Source organism: Vespa velutina, chromosome 1, assembly GCF_912470025.1.
Source record: "Vespa velutina chromosome 1, iVesVel2.1, whole genome shotgun sequence".
Lineage (NCBI taxonomy): Eukaryota > Metazoa > Arthropoda > Insecta > Hymenoptera > Vespidae > Vespa > Vespa velutina.
The window spans coordinates 15,437,283-15,456,404 of NC_062188.1; the positions used below are offsets into that span (position 1 = coordinate 15,437,283).

Consider the following 19,122-nt stretch of genomic DNA (forward strand, 5'->3'; position numbering starts at 1 on the left):
TTTAACGAAGCTCAGGTAGAGAGAAAGAGGTTGAAAATTCGGGCCACGACAGGTTTTTCAAGGTAAGAGACGGTTCAGAAAGCGAGTGGAGAGAAACTGAGGGTTAGAAGAAGAGAGAGGAAATTTCCTGCATAGTAGAAAAAAAGGAGACATGAGAGACGTCATAAAACAAAGAACCTTGCTCTGACCTGGCCGCTCTCTCGTGGTAATTGACCAATTTCCTCGTTTTTTCTCTCTCTTTATCTCTCTCTCTCTCTCTCTCTCATATTCGTTTTTCTCTATACCCATGTTCTTCTGATACTAAGCTAAACTTAAACACAAGCTGGTCCTATTATCCTCGTTGATATGTCGCCTAGATTTTTTTAATGAGATTCTATGAAAAAGATCACAGGATATTCTTAAATAACCCTTTCAACTAGAAAGAAAAAAGAATACGAAGGAGCATACGAAGTTTAATAAAGTATTGTTCGTGTTTTGATTCACATCTTGATCAATGAGAATGAAGCAGACCTTCACTTACTGATTGCTCTAAATTTCTATTCCTGTGACTATGTCATAGCAATCGTACCGAGAGCTTCCGCATTACTTAAACGACTGTTTATGGACAGCTTTTATGATTCTCCAGTTAGAACGCTCTCAAAGAACGGAATAATGGGTCGCATTAATGCATCGTACTTTTACGCCGACGTACTGCTATGCTTAGTTGCATCGACCGATTTCATAACGCTTCCCAAAACGGTTCTACATTTATGCAAGAAAACGAGCGTACCACGAGTCGTAAATGATTTGATTATCATCCGTAAGAATCGCATTGATTCTTATTGTAAATCACAGAATTACTAAAGTAAGATAAGATCGTTGTTAGATCATTTGAAATTCTTTTAAAATTGAAATAACGATTATTAAGCAGTCGTCAATTTAATAATAAACTTACTTATAATAATAAAATGTTATACATTTGACCATTTTATTTAATAACAGAAACGTACGGAACAAAAATTAATACGAAGAGAAATAACGAACCGACGATATTTAACGTGACTTGTAAAAAAAAATAATGCAAAGAAGAAGGAAAAAGAAAAAAAGTAAAAGAGAAAGAAAAATGAAATGAGAAAATACTGAAATTGACGCATCTCTTCACTACCAGGAATATGAATGAAAGAAAAAAGATTTAAATAAATATTCTAGATTATGAAAACGTGAGTTTTTAACGAACGAAACGTGTTTACATAATCGACGCATTAAATTCGATACGTGAAATACCTGTATAACGCGTGTACAATCTCCGGTAGTTGAAAAAAAAAACGAAAAGAAATGGAATAAAATAAAAACATTGAAAGGAAAAAAAAGGGGGAAAAAAAAAATTAAAAATAAAAAATTCTCTACGAACATCGAAATGACCCTTTAATCTGATTTACAACAAACAATATCGTTGTAGAAAAGGGTCGATTCTTTTCGTGATTCCATGCTTACGGAGCATACATAGTTCGTGTTTTTACACGTAGACACGCGAGAGAAATACATACGTAGGCGAGTTCTGCTTTTTTATTTTTTTCACGTATAAACGTAATAAATGGCATTGCGTAATCCGTGTAAGCCTTCTACCGCGTCCACCAACGCTTCGAGATCATATAGAACCATTTCCAAAGGCGTTTCGACCGTGTAAAGACGTAAAACGCGTCTTAAACGAGACTATGTTATTCTAGAAAATTGAAAGTTAAAATCTTAATGAAACTTCTAGAGAGTTGTTGGTGAATCTGTAAAAGTGTTGAATTTAAAATGAGAAAATCTTAAATTTTCGTAATTAAGATAAAATTGTAATTGCACGGTCCCATAAATATTCTACGAAATTCCGCTTCGTAAAGCATGAATATATCGCAATTAGAGAAATAGAGATACCTAGAGAGAGAAAGAGAGAGAGAGATAGAGAGAGAGAGAGAGAGAAAGAGAGAGGGAGAGAGAGAGAGAGAGAGAGTATATGTGTGAGGAAGAGAGAAAGAGAGAGAGAGAGAGAGACTTTAGACGCATCCGAAGAAATTTATGCAAATACAATCGGAAGTACTATAACGACATCGGTTGCATTTATGCTATATTGTACTAATATTACTAATATTTATAAAATAATGATTGTACGTGCTTGAATAAGAACAAAGTGAATATATAATACCGAGTTCTCCGACGTTTCAGATTATTTCCACTTTACTTATTTCCTTTGTTACGTCTGCTAACACGACCACCCATGCACCCTTGCGTCGGCTTGTTCGAGAACAAACTAAACTCGTTAAACAAATACTTCGACGCTCGTTCGTTAATCGTATACGCCCTCGATGGGGAAAAAACAGAGAGAAAGAGAGAGAGAGAGAGAGAGAGAGAGAGAGAGAGAGAGAGAGAGAGGGGGAAGAAAAGAGGGAAAGAAAGGAAAACCGTCAGTATATCAACGTCGATATTATGTAAAGATCGAAACGTGTTTACGATCACCGACTAAATCAAGATCGCCAAATTTTTTATCGCTTCTGTATTCTCGTACTGAACGAACATAAACGAGAGTCGGATAAATTCGATCGCTCGTTAAGAGTACGATAAGTCCGAGTTCTCTGGTGGAAATTACAGGTTCGATAAGAACAGGAAGTAAGTGCACGCCTTTAAACGAGAAAGCGTACATATATTAAACGTGCCGAGCTCATCGCATAAACAAAAAGATAAGCGATTCTAATCCAGCCGAGGAAGAGTTTGTGTGTTGGGCCACACGATACAGATCCCTCGACAAGATCTACAAAAAACCGCTAATGCAAACAGTCGTTATCGTAATGGAAATCGGATCCATACTAGACGTTTTCATTTTCTGACGCCTAGAGGTCTTTTATCGACGTAAAAGAAGGCAGACATTTACTCTCGACAAGACACCCGCTGTTTTTTGTTCGAACTGTACCACCGGTTAGGTCGGTCCTACGAGATACAAGCTACATATATTTACGTATGCATGTCTGATGGAAGAAAAGGACCGAAAGTACCACGACACTCTCACTCTCTCTCTCTCTCTCTCTAGCTGATACTAGCGACGAATTAATATCAGATCCCTTATACCAAATTTAGTGTAAATGTAATTCGATAGAGCATGACACTACGGTCAATCAAGAGTAATTAATATTTGATTGAGTAACCTTAATTAAATTACTCAGTCTATATTGATCGTTGCTCTTGAACGTACCAAAACTAATACGTACTAAGACCAATACACTAAGTAAAGAAGATCCTTTCTGTTTGTTTGTTTGTTTCTTCGTTTATATGTATTTTTATTAAACGTGACAAATAGATACGCACTAAGTGCGTGAAAGTTCTTTCGAAATTGATGGCGACGATGATCACGTGAAAGATTTCAATTTATAAAGACGCTCAAGCGAAAGAGTCAACGGTGCACCAGGACGACAGAGAAATTCCTAAGATCTGCGATAACGACGGCATGATTCATACGTTTGAAAATATCTACGATATCGTTTGCCACGCGGAATGATTTATACACGATGTTGAAATTATCGCGGGAATCGGTGCGAGCTAAGAGCGAAGCTTGAATCGATGGAGCGAAACGATCGCGTTTAATGAGATCGTAATGTAAAGGAGATGCACGATGTAAGGATAAATGCGCATTACGTAAATCGAAGTTGTACAGATGGTCATAATGATGCGGTACCGTTCATAAAAAAAGTCTGGTCGGCACGTATAGGATCGACCTTGATCTCCCGCGTACGCTTACTCAGTATATTCATAAACAGCCTCTAGAAAGATTATTGAGGTCGTCTTCTATGAATCGTTTAGAATCGAATGTTTATACGATCTATACACGTATCTTCGATCATAATAACGAAGCCAATTCCGTTCAATGACTAAAATTAGAAAAATAACCTTTTCATTTCTAACAGTGATGTTTCGTAATATTTTCCTTTTTTTTTTTTTTATTTTTCTATTTGTTTTTTTTTTTTTATTCGATGATATAGACATAAGATAGGAAAGGAAATTGACAAAACGAATAATTAATTTAATATCGGTATCGTATCATAGTATTTGTTCGTTTCGAGGTTAAAAGTTAAACGAACCGCAATATTATGAGCCAGAGACAAGCAAATGCGTATGGAATATCTTCGTAGTTTTGTGCAATAAGAACGAGCTAGACGAGGAGAAGAAAAAGATATTCGAACAATTGCGGACTGCCTTCGGTTGTGTCACCTGGTGCTGTTATCATGGTAGAGCTCTCACAGCAAATTGCCGTCGTAAAAGGACCGCATACATGGGAGTAAGCTTAATCCCTACATACAGACTAATCGGCAACACAAACTTAATGAAAACATTGGCGCAATATGAAAATTATTTATTAAAAGACTTAGTTACTTTGTGACGAGTTTTAAGTCTTTTTTTTTTTTCTTTATTATTATTATTATTTATTTATTTATTTATTTATTATTATTATTATTTTTTTTTTTTTGATAATTATGAAAGTACTTCACGAAAATTAAAACGAAAACATATTTATTTTAGAAAAGTTCAAAAATTCCTTTAACGTCTCGTTAACCTTTGTGAATAATCATTTCAAATATTTAAAACGACATGACTTGATCTCTGTACTAGTTTCATTAGTACACACAGTACCTATCCACGTCCCTAGTTAATTAACCTGCCACCCTTCGATTTATATTCACGACACAAATTGCGGGCCACTTTTTCGAGAGAATTCCAACTAACGGGAATTTCGTTTACGTTCCCGTTTGTCGTGTGCTATCGCTCATTGCAAATTTGTTCGGCCGAAATCCTGGCTCCACCGGAACGATATCATTCAGCAAGATAAAAGAGCTTTAAATCGGGAGAGAGCGGGAGAGAAGGAGAGAGAGAGAGAGAGAGAGAGAGAGAGAGAGAGAGAGAGAGAGAGGGAAAGAGAGAGAAAAATAGAGACAGAGACAGAGAGAGAGAGAGAAAGAAAAAGAAAAAACTATCCGATAAATATCATGCCTTGTGAGAGACGGAAATAGACAAAATGTTCTCCGAATATTTGCTGAGAGTTTTGAACGGATTCACGATCGACTTGTTCCTTTCCCTATTGATCGTCGTATGGAACGAGTCAGAGGATATACGAGAGGGGATCAGTCGTGCAGCTTAACTAATTTTTAACCCCCTACTCCACTTCGATTTCTTTCTCTTTTTATCTCTCTTTCTCTCTCTCTCTCTCTCTCTCACTCTCTTTTCGCTCGCAACACGAAACCGATGCCATCGACGTCCATTTTGCTCCAGGTAAATTCGTATCGTTGTGCTTTATACATATAGATGTATGCATATATTGTACAAATAATACATAGAAAGAAGAAACGAAGAATGACAAATAAAAAAAAAAAAAAAAAAGATGAAAATTTATGAGCGACGTACATATGTATGTTCACAATGATTCCCGTGAACGATGAGAGAAAAATTATTTTATTTCTTAACGAGCCATCGAGTTATGTCGATCATACGTTCTTTTATTTTTCGATTAAAAAACTTCAACGTTGAACGCGTTTCGAACTTTCTGCCTTCTATATTTTCTTCTATATTTTTTTTGCGTTTGTATGCACACAATATAAATTTTTTTTCAAGTTTGATCGAGGAATTGAAAAACCAAAAAGAAAGAAAGAAAAAAAAAACAAAGAAAAAACAGAAAAAAATAGTGATGAAATGTTTCGTTCTTGGATCACGAGTAAATAAATGTTTACATGGAAAACATGTAAATCGAAATATATAAAATTAATTTGGATCGATAATTTAATAAGGAAGTTCACAAATTAATAGAGAAGAACGCACAGCTGGCATTGACGTGTGCCAGCGGCCATTCCGATTCTACAACCCCTTTTTTTCAAATGAAACTCGGCAACGCTTCGACCCCAGGTAGATCTTAAATTCAAAAGCGCCGACGACATGACGTGGGATCCACCCGATTCATTGTTCCCTATTAATAGGAACGTGCCTCACGTAGGATGTGAGTTAGGGATAAAAAAAATTCAGGTTGTTGATGGTACACAGTGGAAATACCGCACGTCAGTGCCATACGGCACGGCAGTAATCCACCGAAATTCTTAATTATGCTTGCCGTGCACGGATATCCGGGTGCACGCGGATATCCGTGACTCATGCGTGCTTCCAAGCGTTTCGTATAGTCGACGGAAAATGACTCTGACTGCTATTGTCAAGGAAAAGAAAGGTTGAAAGAAAAAGAATATATATTTGTATACGTTTGTAGTTAAAGTATATATCTAAAAAAAAGTATATATATATATACATATCTAATATGTATGTATATAATATGTTAGTATATAGGGACAAACAACATGATCGGCCTTGGAATTCTCTCCAAAAGAGAGAAGTCACTGGGCATGTCACACAGTGAAAGGGGAATCGTAAAAGAAAGAATGTTCCGCTTGAAATCCCTACGAATCGTCTATTAGAACCGACCACCCAAAGGGATTTTTCTCCGAACAAAGAGACTCGTTATGCAATGGACGCATCAATTTGTATGCGAACAAAAAATATTTTCTAGTTGCGTAATAGAACTAATTAAATTATCGTTTAAACAATTCAACGATTAATCATGTCGACAATTTTTATTTCTACCTTATGAATAATAATAATGTTTTTTCTGGTTATCGGTATATCGTTATATTCGCACAAAGTCCTGAAAACATGCAATAGAAAAATTATATACGATATTAAAAAAAAAAAAAAAAAAAAAAAAAAAAAAAAAAAAAATTAAAAAAAAGGAAATAAAAGAAATCAAAAAAATTCAATTAAAACAATAAAAATTTGAATATTAAATCCGTTGGCCATTTTCGAACGGAAAGTGTATAATTATATATCTACAATAATGGATATCGTTACGGTTATATGTTTGTATTGAAAAGTATACAAAATTTTCACAAATAAAAAATACACACGATCGATACCCATAGCTTTTACATCATCACGACGATTCCCTACAGCGTCATAAAACTCGATCGACATTTTGCCGCGTATTACCGTTTCATGGTCGTACAATTCATGATGCATTTAGGTCGTTGTAATGCGCTCGTTCACGATGGATTCCATCTCCGCTTGGTCCGACTTACGTGATGAGAATATTAAGAAGGTCCAACTTAGCGATGGTGAACGCGTAACGGGGCCCACGCATCGACACGCGATCTTTATATATATATATATATATATATATATATATATATATATATATATATATATAATGAATCGTATAACGTGATCACCTTGTGTTCACTTGTTTAAAATGTTATTGAATTTTAAATAAGGAAAAATTAACTTGGAAAAAGATGCACTTATATTGAACAAATAATTCAATCGCTTAGCGTATATAACAAGTATATAATCATTAAATGTATTATACATAAACGATATATAATTAAATGAATGAATTCGTATCATTCACAAAAATATTCATTATTACGTATTGTTACGATTATATAAGTATCGATTCAAATGACAACAAGTGGTTTCCGTTTCAAAAAAGATATCGATCAAATTAAATCGCCAAAAAAAAAAGAGAGAGAGAAAAAAGAAAAGATGATAATCGAGATTAACTTTAACTACGTGCTAAAGACGAAAAAAAAAAAAAAAAAGAAGATGGCTGATACGCTTGCAGCCATTCGAATCAATGCTTTGAACGACTATTTCGTTGATTACTCGAATGGCGCCAGGATGATGACTATGTCGTTCACTTTCCTGTCCAAACTTCAATCGCAATGAATTCCATTTCGAACTCGCTAATCCGATCGATATCACGAAAACAATATTTATCGTTGGACATTTCTCTACGGGAATTGTTGAAACGTTAAAAGTCTTCTTTTTCCAAGTATAATACATTGAACAACATTTGAGTATAATCATTATATTATATAACACTTAATACTTTTGCGAATATACATTCGTTAAGAGAGGGATTTTACAAATAAGACGATAATACAACTACGTCGGTTGTTTGATTTTATTGTAACAACAATAACAACAAACAATAAGGTTCGCTAATGATAACTCTTTCTTAGGTATTCCAATTTAGCAATATTTCAATTATTTATTCACGTCCGTAATATATACATATAATGTTTATATCAGAATGAAGAAAAAAGAAAGAAAAAAGAACAAAAAAGTCAAACGTATTAACAAAATATCACATTATTTAATAATTTTTCTAAATGATAATATTATTATTGTCCGTTAACAGAGAATAATAGTTTACATAGAACGTAACAATATCTATATTGTTTTATAAAAATAAATTGATTATCTATCTCCAAGTATGGACGTTCAAATAAGAGCTTTGATCTACGTAGAGATTACATGAAATTCGCATCGGAATGAATAACACGAGGTAGGTATAGTCGTGACAATGCGATGATAACGTTCTCATTCTCGCACGAGTTATCGATAATTAGTATCGATAAGGTATTCGCAAACCTGTATCTGGCACGATGCGTGCGGCACGCTCGAAAGAGCGTTAATTGGACCGCTAATTTAAGCGTTGCCAGTAGGCAACAACACTCGAATGAGACGGCTGCTTCGTGTCTAGACGAAATGCCGACTTGCAACAAGACTTTTTTTTACTTTTTAGAATTTAGCATGCGCGCGCGCCCGACACTGCGTCTCTTGAAGATCATGCGGGACATTAGATAGAATGAGACAGAGAATTTACGTTCGTAGATCGGGTTACGAGCCAGTCTGCGCGGCGAGACAATTCGCGATTTTCTTCCGTTTTAACGCTTTCCAAGAGATAAAACTTTCTAATCGGTCGTTCTCTCGGCTTTCGTTTACATAAACCGAGTCAAAACAATTATTGTCATCTGAAATATCTACTTGTTATATACTAACGTACACGTTTTTTTTTCTTCTTTCTTTCTTTCTTTCTTTCTTTCTTTCTTTCTTTTTTCTTATCGTTTATTCGAATTTCACGAGATTTTTAAGAAATAATATTTCGAATAGGATTAAATGATATACGTTCGTGTATGAAAAAAAAAAAGAAAAAAGGAATACCAAAAAAGAATATATCATTTAAAAAAAAAAAGTTCTACTCCTAAAGCAATATAATTATACAATGTTTTTTTCAGATAAGAAGTTTAGATTGATTAACAACCTTTTTTTTTTTTTTTTTTTTTTTTTTTTTTAATATATACGTCATCAGAAATAATTTCTTAAGTTCTGAATTTTATAGAATCATATATAAGTAAAATAGCATTTTATTTTTATATATATATATATACTATACGTGTATACGAATACGCGTTCAAAAGATTGAACGAATGATTAATGATCACGCGAATGCCTAGATTAAACGAAAAATTATGCACGAAAATAGGGGATTCGTCGCATTAACAAAAATTATGTGCTTGCGGGGAACTTTAACGGATGATAATGTCGCGTGACAATCATCGTATGGTATATACGGTGGCGTTTATAGAGGGCAAAAAAAAAAGAAAAATAAGAAAAAAAAGAAGAAAAAAAAAGAAAAAAAATGAAGAAGAAAAAGAAAAAAAAAGGAATATATAAAGAAAAAAAAAAAAAAAAAAAAAAAAAAGAAGATAAGAAAACGGAAATGTACACGTCAAATCCAAGCAGACAAATAGTATGTTCCAAGCGCATAAATTAAAGTCAATGCCATTTGCCGTGTCGTACGATCGAATCGTGCTTATAAAAGAAAAAGTAAGGTAATATTTTCTAATCTTTCGAAATAAAAATTATTCGAATAAGTTAAAGAGGCAATTGATGTTTCTACTCGTTCGTCGAGTAAATTACGTAAACGCCGATCGATCGTTATAACGTATTCTGGTAGATATGAAAAGAAAAATGTGGTTACGAGGTGTTCGATGACGTTCAATCAAAAGAAATAACGAAAACGGCTGCGCTATAAATTTCATCTTATTCTTATTAAATATCGATCGTGTGTCGAAAATGGCCGTACGGTTTGACGAACTAAAAAACATGGCTGAATGAAATTCGCGCCAAAATAAGTATCAATGTTCTCTCACTTACTGAGTCTCTCCAACGATGGATTCCTTCTTTGCAGGATCAGCACCGATCTCGACGTAATCCACTGGGAGGGCTAGAAGAGTAAGTGTGGGAAGGAAAGTGAAGATCGAAGAGGGGAAGAAATTCAAGTGGAAGAGATTTAACTCGATTTTTTACGCTCGCACGACTGAAACGACGATTCTTACTACTCGAGTAATCGTAAATCCGAAATGCTACGTAATATTTGATGATATTTACGTTTAAGAAAGAGCTAGCGCGCCAAATTCACTTTCCGTAAGACAACGACGACGACGACGACGACAATGACAATGACGATAATGAACGACGCGTTACAATTCGAACGATACGACGACGATGATGACGATGACGAAAATTTGGCGTTGTCTTTATTATTATAGTTTCCGTAATCGTTTTCGTTGTTGTTGAGAAAGAACGATAATGCAAATCAAACGGCAACAGCAACGCGACGAGACGCGCCGACGCGTCTTCCGAAACTCTCTTCTTCGTCGATGACATTAATGTTTACTTTTACGAGAGACCAAAATCGATTTGTATTAATAAAAGTGAGGAAGAGAGAGAGAGAGAGAGAAAGAGAAAGAGAGAGAGAGAGAGAGAGAGAAAGAGGGAGAGATAGAGGAAGAGAAAGAATGAGAGAAATGAAGGGATTATCAAAGAGACAAAGGTGCGGAATTGAAAAAACCCTTCTTTTTTTTTTTTTGGAGCCGGCTACACGCACTCTCACTTGCCTCACGCACGAACGAGAAAAACAAACTTCCCGCTAGGAGCGCTCGTGGCCAACTGACAAGTGACAGTCGTGACCCGGCGCAGCCCCACGCGCCTCTCGCACTCAAGCCTTCCCCCTCCATTCCCATCTATCGTCCACTAGCCAACGCGACGCACATCTCTACGCGCGCGCATATACATCTTTGAGTTGTGTGCATGTGTATATGGATATGTGTAGCGTGTTGTAGGTTCCTCACTCGTCGTATATACTCTGAAGCTCTGCCGCTTCCTAGCCAACAATTTTTTTTCATCGTTAAATCTTTCAATCTTCCAACTGTTGTTCAACTTTCGAGGATACGTATTCACGATCCTCGCTATGTATTTAGCGAGTAGAGTATAATTACAGCAACGATCACAATTTAAGAGCACTTTAAATATGTTACATACGTTTTTATTGCGTCCCTTTAATAACGTATATCTTATATTTCTTTTTTTGCATTTCTTTCTCTCATTTTTTTTTTTTCTTTCTTTTTTTGGTTTCTCTTTTTTTTCTTTTTTTCTTTTTTTTTTTTTTTTTAATTACAATACTCGAAATAACATAATTATAACGCTACGAGAGAGAATTAAGTTTACGAGTTAGATCGTGAATTTTATCCGACAAATGAACTTATATCCGACAAAGTGTTAATTACATATGTCGTATGATTAATGACAATTATACGTTTATTAAACGAATTAATTAAATTGCAAAGAATTATTATATTCTTTTAATATTTAATATTGAATTTAAATGTGATGGATTACAAAATATTTATTACAGTAATGTCATCGTTCCTTCGTACAAACAGATATAAGAAATATGTCTCCTTTTGTTCCCTACGGCATTTTCTACGAACTAATACAAAGAAATGGCAATAACGATATGAAAAAGAAAGAAATATAGAAAAAGTTTAGTAACTGGAAATATACGAGGATCGTCATAAAAACGATCTTGACGGTTGATACTTTTCTTCTACGATTTGTCTGTTTCATACCGTTACCACGATGAAAGTCAAAGAAAGAATCGAACATTGATGCTTTTTGTCGCTTGACGTATTATTTTATATTATATGTTAGAAAAGATGATCGTTCGTGTGGAATAAAAAAAAAAAAAAAAAAAAAAAGAAAAGAAACTTTCAAAAGAATGTTTGTTTTATCGAATCAAACATTTTAACGCTCCAATTAGTTTTAATCTTCAAGATAGAATGATGATTCAGTATTTTTATTAATCTAACGTGATTATGTATGAAAGAAAAAAAAAAAAAAAATATTGAGATAATCATAAAAGAGAGAAATTTTTTACCCATGAACAAAATTAATGCTATGAATAAACGATATGAATAGAACTATAAAATAAAGATTCAAAAGTATGACATATGGACACATATAAATGATAAAATGATAAATAATTATAATTGTCATAATTATTATTTCTCTTTTTTTTTTTTTTTTTTTTTTTTCTTTTTTTTTCACAACGTATATGATAAAAAAGCAAAAAAAGAAAAGAAAGAAAAGATAATCGCGCGAATAATGTCGAGCTATTCGTTTTCGTCGTACTCTCGTTTCGCAATACAATTTTATCTTAAGAACTATTAAAATATTATTACATCAGAAATATAAGGTAAAGAGGATTACTCGAACGATACAGCTGTCTTCGGAATGAATAGGAACTAGTATCTAAGACACGTAAAAGAACCATAGAAATATCGGATGGTAATTGTGTTCACATTGAAATTCAGGATTGACGATAGCCAAGTGATAGCTTACCCATCGAGTCGAAGAAGGAATCGTTCGTTCGCCGGTATAGAAGTTTCCTATGATACCGGTTGGACATGGAACGGAGACGAAAGTAAAGACTATGGTAAAATTAATACTATATACACGGTTAAGATGGCAATCTTGGAACATTTTCAAGTTGAGACATCTTATTTTTCATTCAAGGAGCATTCTCTAACTGAATTAGAGATGACTTCCGGCGTTGGTTAACGAACGAACGGAATATTCTGGATCGTAACGCGCTAATTAAGACGAGGAACGCTTAGATATCACAAGGTAATTCTACGAATTTAAATTAGAGTATGTTTTTGGCATGAAAATGGAGTCTAGAGAGGAATAATAGATAATGATAATGGTAACGACAATGTACGCGGTGTAAGTAAAAGGTTAGGATCGAAAGAGACGTTTAATTAAATGGGGCATATTTTGAAATTATACGTTAGTCCTTTCGGGTATGTAGTTGCGATAGGTCAAACGATGTACTTTCCAAAGAGATAACGGTACAAGAGTTGATCTTAAACACTGCTCCGGGGAAACTCACCTCTAGCAAAATTCGATATCAGAGGATAAACTTGATTTAAGTTGTGCTTCATGCTTTGCGCAAGTGACTCCAACTACTATAGCCAAAATGTCCCTAAAGTCATGACTTGTTTCTCGTTTGACTCAACTTTCTTACAACTTTTTCTTGATTTTCCTTTATTCCTTATTCCCGTAAATATATTACGTCGTTGGAGAAATCACAAAATTCGACTTTGTACATCGTAAAATTGACTTGGGGGAAATTGCAATGCTCGTTGAAACGTTCGTGCTGAAAGGGCGTACCTCTGTGGAGAAGCCGACGATAAATGATGCTAATTTATGGCATTCTAAAATGAAGGAATCCTGGAATATCACAGATACATCTACCTACGTACAACATATATAAAATGGACGTAACTGTGAAACTGCGAATTACAAAATCAAGTTGGGATGCTACTGTACGAATGCGAATTTATTGTGGTACTCTTTGAGTTCTCCTCGTTATATGCGGAATCGACGAAATTACAAAATTATTCTGCGGTTCTCGTAACGTATGCATGTATGTGTTAGATTTTGTTAGAAGCTTATCAGAAAATCAATAACGCTTTTGAATAACACGGCTTAATTTATCTCTTCTTTGTCTTTTTTTTTTATTTTCTTTTCTTTTATTTTCTTTTTTTCTCTTTATTTATGTTCCTTTCATTTTTACAAAATGGTGGATCATCGACTTGGAATAAATAACAAACGCGTTTACGAAAAACATTGAAAATCATCCTGATAGATTACGCGTTAAAAATTCTTAAAAAAGGATCTCTTACAATGTATTTGCGAACGTCGAAATTAAATGAAAAAGAATAAGAAGAAAAAAAAACTTTATAACTGTCGAGATACGGATGAGAATTATTTTCTATCGCGCACGAACTTAATTTCTTACGACGACTGGTGCAAACAAATTAGTAGGAATAATCACAGCGACCAAGTAATTAAGTCGAAGAATAGAGGCAACAAAACGAACTGCGAGCAAGCGCGGAAGAGAGAAGAAAGATGGATGGATGATGGTGGAAGGGTTGCTTGATGGAAGAAGGAAGAAGAGCAACCGTTAACGGACGAAGAGAAGGTGGCGGGATAGAGTGGTGGGGAAGGTGGAAAGATGGGATAAGGGAAAGGGAAAGGGAAAGGAAGAAAGGAAGAGGGAAAGAAGAAGAGGCCAGCGTTTATATAAAAGTCGGTAGAAAACACAGAAGCTGTCGGCGTTGGTGAAGGAGGCGCGCTGATGGCGAGGCTTCGTTCGTGGTATTAAGAGCTCTTTTGCCATGCACAGACGTCTACGACGCTGATGAAAGCGCTCCTTTATTACTTTCCCACGGTAGGTGCGATTTGAATTTCAAGAAAACGACGTTGCGCATGGCCACGTCCGCCCGAAAAATATGACAAAAAAGAAAAGAGAGATCTTTATGTTTCTTCTTTCTCTCGCTTAACTCTACCGTTTACACCTGCATTTTTGTTTTATGAAATATATGAGTTTTGCATAGGTGAACTTTATGATGAATCATTTCATCTTCATTTTTTCGTTTCATTTTTTCGTTTCGGGTTAACAGTAAAAAAAAAAAAAAAAAAAAAAAGAAAACGATTAGCAATAAATATCGTCATACGTTATTAAAGAGTAAAAAACAAATAGCTTATTGCGTATATTAATATTTTAGTATAGTATATTTTAATAATTTCCGATATCGGAATCGATGGTTTGCATTCAAAACATAGATACGAGATGTTAATAATAATAATAATAATTGCTATCATTGTTACATCATATTTTCTATCGTTTGAATATATATGTATATTTGTTACGATCGATCAAATTTAATCTCATCGCTTAAATCCGGAACATGATTAATTATAATCAATCGATTATCTTAATAATATATTAGATGCTTTCGAATTAATGTCACGAAGTAATACTTTTACTAGGGAAAGAGGGGGGGGGGGGAAATCATTTTATAGATATTTTCTAAAATAAAAAGAGGATCGTATTACGATCGATTTTCTTTTTAACGTTACGACGAACGAGAAAATTTGAAGGAGCAACCTGAGAGCTATCAAGGAGAGATACGTTTAATTAGAAAACAAGTAGTTCGACGTTAATAACAGCTAAATCGGTTCCTTTCGATCATCTTTACGTCCCTTTCCTTAATTCTTCTTTTTCTCTTGTCCTTTATTTATTTATTTTTTTTTTCTTTTTCTTTTTTGTTTGGTTTTATTTATTTTTTTTTTTTTTTTTTTTCTTTTCTTATGGAGTCTCCAACTAATAGCTGACGACATCGATAAACGTGAACTATTACCGTAATCTGTCTGCTCAAGTATCTACGTTCCAAACAGAAAATAATAAAGTGTACGCTATCGTTCAACGTTTCCACGAAGTCATTATATACCAACCTTTGAGGATTCGGACTTTTCGAAAGAGGTTCGATAATTAATCTTTAAAAAAGAAAGTTGAAAAAAGTAAAGAAGATAAATAAGTGATCTTGCTCGTTTATTCGCATCAAATGATATTCCAATCTCAAAGCAATCGAAAAGAAATCCTCATGAATTGGTTGTATTTGATTCGATAATATTATGTACGTGACTTCAGCTAATTTATTCTTTTACATAGAGATCAGCTATTTGACCTCTTTATCCTTTCTTAAATAAACAATATATTCTCGATGGAAATCGACCCTTTTCGTATCTCACGAATAGTGAATTCTCATTAGTTCGAATTTTAATGAGTATTCGCCCGTCAAAGTTTCATAAAATTCATTAAATTATTATAATTAATTGAGAAGCATTGGTTACAGAAATGTTCTTTTTATTATTATTATTATTATTTCTTTTTTTTTAACAATGTAGAAAATTTAAGAAAATTAATTATATTGGAAAATAATGAAAACTGTTAACGTCGATCACAATGCTTCACGATTAATCGAATAACTCGATCATTCGAGTAATCTTTCATCGCACCATTTTCTTTTTCGAATTTTATTATATTTAGAGATCGACTCAGACGAGTTTGAAATGCTAGTAGGTTGTACCGTCACCTGATCCGGAAGCCCCACGTTGCGTTACGAAAAGCGCTTTCCATCCAGCTTTTCACAGTATCTTTTCCTTCCTCTATTTCCTTTTTCTCTTTTACGGTGTCTACGAATCATCGCATATGCAATATATGTATATATATACATATATGAAATGTGCATGTATATACAATATACGTATACAATGTAAAAAATGTATCCATATACATATATCTATATATATATATATATATTTCTTTTTACCTTTGCTATCTATTTATGTATCTATCTTTTTCTCTTGGGCACATCTCTTTCTCTCTTTTTCTCGGTAAAAGAGCCGGAATATTGAAATTTTCGGTCAGTGCCCGATTTAAAGTATACCATGGTAGATTCGAGTCTCATCGAATCTAACCAAGCAGTACCGATGAGCCAGAGACTTTGCTGGAAATGCCAATGGATAAGAGTAAGGATAGTAGAAAGAGATAGAGAGAGATAGATAGAGAAAGAGAAAGAGAGAGAGAGAGAGAGAGAGAGAGAGAATTGGCAAACAAAACGATGCAATTCAGTATGAAAGGAGAAGAGCAAGAGGAGTAAAAAGAGTTGAAGAATTGGCTGATAAAGATAGAGAGAAGGAAAATGAAGAGAGGGCGACAGGGTGATAGTAAATGCAACCCCTTTTGACTTTTTGGGTCAGAAAAGTCGATTACTCGGCGCCCTAGCAGTCGAAAGTGCCTCTTGACTTACCGCCAATGTGTAAACAAGCCGAACAAGGTACCTAGCTCGGCCTTGCTTTCCTCGACTCTGTCTCCGCTTCTCCAAATTTCGACCGCTCCACTCTCGAGGCTGGGTAAATAATCTCTAGCTCACGAAAGGCGAGAGTATTTCGCGAAGATAGATTTTATTTTTCTTTTGTCTTTCTTTTCTTTTGTTTTTTCTTTTTTTTTTTTTTTTGCAATGTGTTTTTTTTCTCTTCCTTTCTTCCTTTCTATTTTTTTTTCTTTTTTTTTTTTTTTTCAGGGGGAATCCGAGAATGTATTAATGGAGTGCGTATTCTACGAACGCACGTAGGAACAAAAACATAGATAAGATGCGTAAAATGAAATATATCAATGTGTTTTATCGTCCAGTGTATCATTTCTAATGGGGTCTCAATCTCTTCTCCGAAAATTCGTTAATAACGTGCTAGTGGAACTGTTTCAAGTTTACCGACGAGATTTATCTCGTTGACTAGACGCCCCAAGGAACAAGATACGTTTATATGGGACCGAGGAAATGCCGTGTTACTGCCGTTGGTAGTGGCGTGACTCTCGGCTTCATGTCGTTCTTCTTGCTATATACATTACGTATACACACATACGTGCAAACAGCTCGAGGCTGTTTCAAGATGCAAGTAGCTTTTCGAGATTACGATCGCGCACACCGACTAGCCGATTAGATGACTGACATTTTCTCGATTGGTCCTTGGATTGTCGAAGTAGCTTTTTTTTTCATTGGACTTTTCATTTTGAGATTGAATCCTTAAACCATACGTAATCGGTCATTATCTTTAAGATTAATAAACGGATTGAATCTTTCGTGAAGGATCGACCATGATTTCGAATAAATATTCAAATGTGTTAACGCATCATGGATAGGAATATCTATTCGGTCCCGAGAGAATTCGTTGCAGAATGTTAAAGCAAGTGTCGATCTATAATACCCATCTATTATTCTCTCTCTCTCTCTCTCTCTCTCTCTATATATATATATATATATATATATATATATGTATATATATATATATATATATATATATATATATATATATGTATATGTATATATATCCTGAATAATCTATTTAAGATGATATCGAAATATCATTGGAATTGTTAATGAAAGGTATGACACAGATGATAACAAATAAAAGTCGAAGGATATTCTCTCTCGTTTTTGCAATAATAAACATTATACAAACATTTTATCATATTATTTATCATTTTCCAACGGTATTTCAACAGAATGTTTAAAATCATTTACCCTTTATATTAATAACATACGGTATATTCTTGGTTATTCGAAATTATTATCTCGTGGTAAATGTGCAAATAAACCAAACGAGAAATTGCATACCTATTTACACGATATCTATTGATGAAACATCGCGTAATAAATCAGTAAATATGTAATTTAAACATTAATAATAACAACAATTAAAAGTAAAGAATAGATATTGAATAATATAATAAACATATATGCGAAATTAATATATACCAACGTACGTATTTGCCTGAAAAATAATAAGAAAAAAACGATATCGGCCATTCTCGAAATTACATCGTTGAAATAATTTTCCTATGGAGAAAAAAAGAGAGAAAAAAAAGAGAGAGAAAAAAGAGAGAGAAAATTAATTCAGGCGCTTCGTCACGACGACGACGACGACGACGACGACGACGACGACGACGACGACGACGACGACGACGACGACGACGACGACGACGACGACGACGACGACGACGACGACGACGACGACGACGACGACGACGACGACGACGACAATGATGCCAACGACAACGATGATAAAGACAAAGACGAAGAAAAGGACGAGGACGCGTTTAAAATGAATTATTCCTCAAGCAGATAAATCGCAGTTCTGGAGGTGAAAATTCCAGGAATTAATAAACAATGCTGTGCGAAACGATACAGTTGCGCTTGGGCGTTTACGTCGAAAATCTCGAGAACGCCAACAAAACCTAAACTTTGAAAACGACGGTGATGCTAGAAAATAGTAGTAGTGATAGTGATAGTGGTAGTAATAGTAGGGATTAGGGTGGGGATAGAGGGTGGTAGCTAGTCGAAATAACTCAGCCGCTTACGAATGCATGCTCGTCCGTTGTCTACCTTTATCTTCCTCTCTTTTCTCTCTCTCTCTCTCTCTCTCTCTTTCTCTCTTTTTCTTTTTCTTTCTCTTTACATCTCTGTCAGTCTCTTCCTTTCTGTTCGC

At 34.6% G+C, this 19,122-nt stretch overlaps 1 protein-coding gene and 1 long non-coding RNA gene across 6 annotated transcripts in view; one reads left to right on the forward strand and one right to left on the reverse strand.

The window, feature by feature from the left end:
- Positions 1-19,122, reverse strand: part of LOC124953572 — a 331,352-nt gene that overhangs the window by 240,210 nt on the left and 72,020 nt on the right. The window lies entirely within an intron of this gene.
- LOC124953890 overlaps positions 12,749-19,122 on the forward strand; it is a 100,106-nt gene continuing 93,732 nt past the window's right edge. For both annotated transcript variants that reach the window (XR_007102362.1, XR_007102361.1), the window contains exon 1: positions 12,749-12,852. This is a non-coding gene — a long non-coding RNA (uncharacterized LOC124953890). The remainder of the gene's footprint in view (positions 12,853-19,122) is intronic.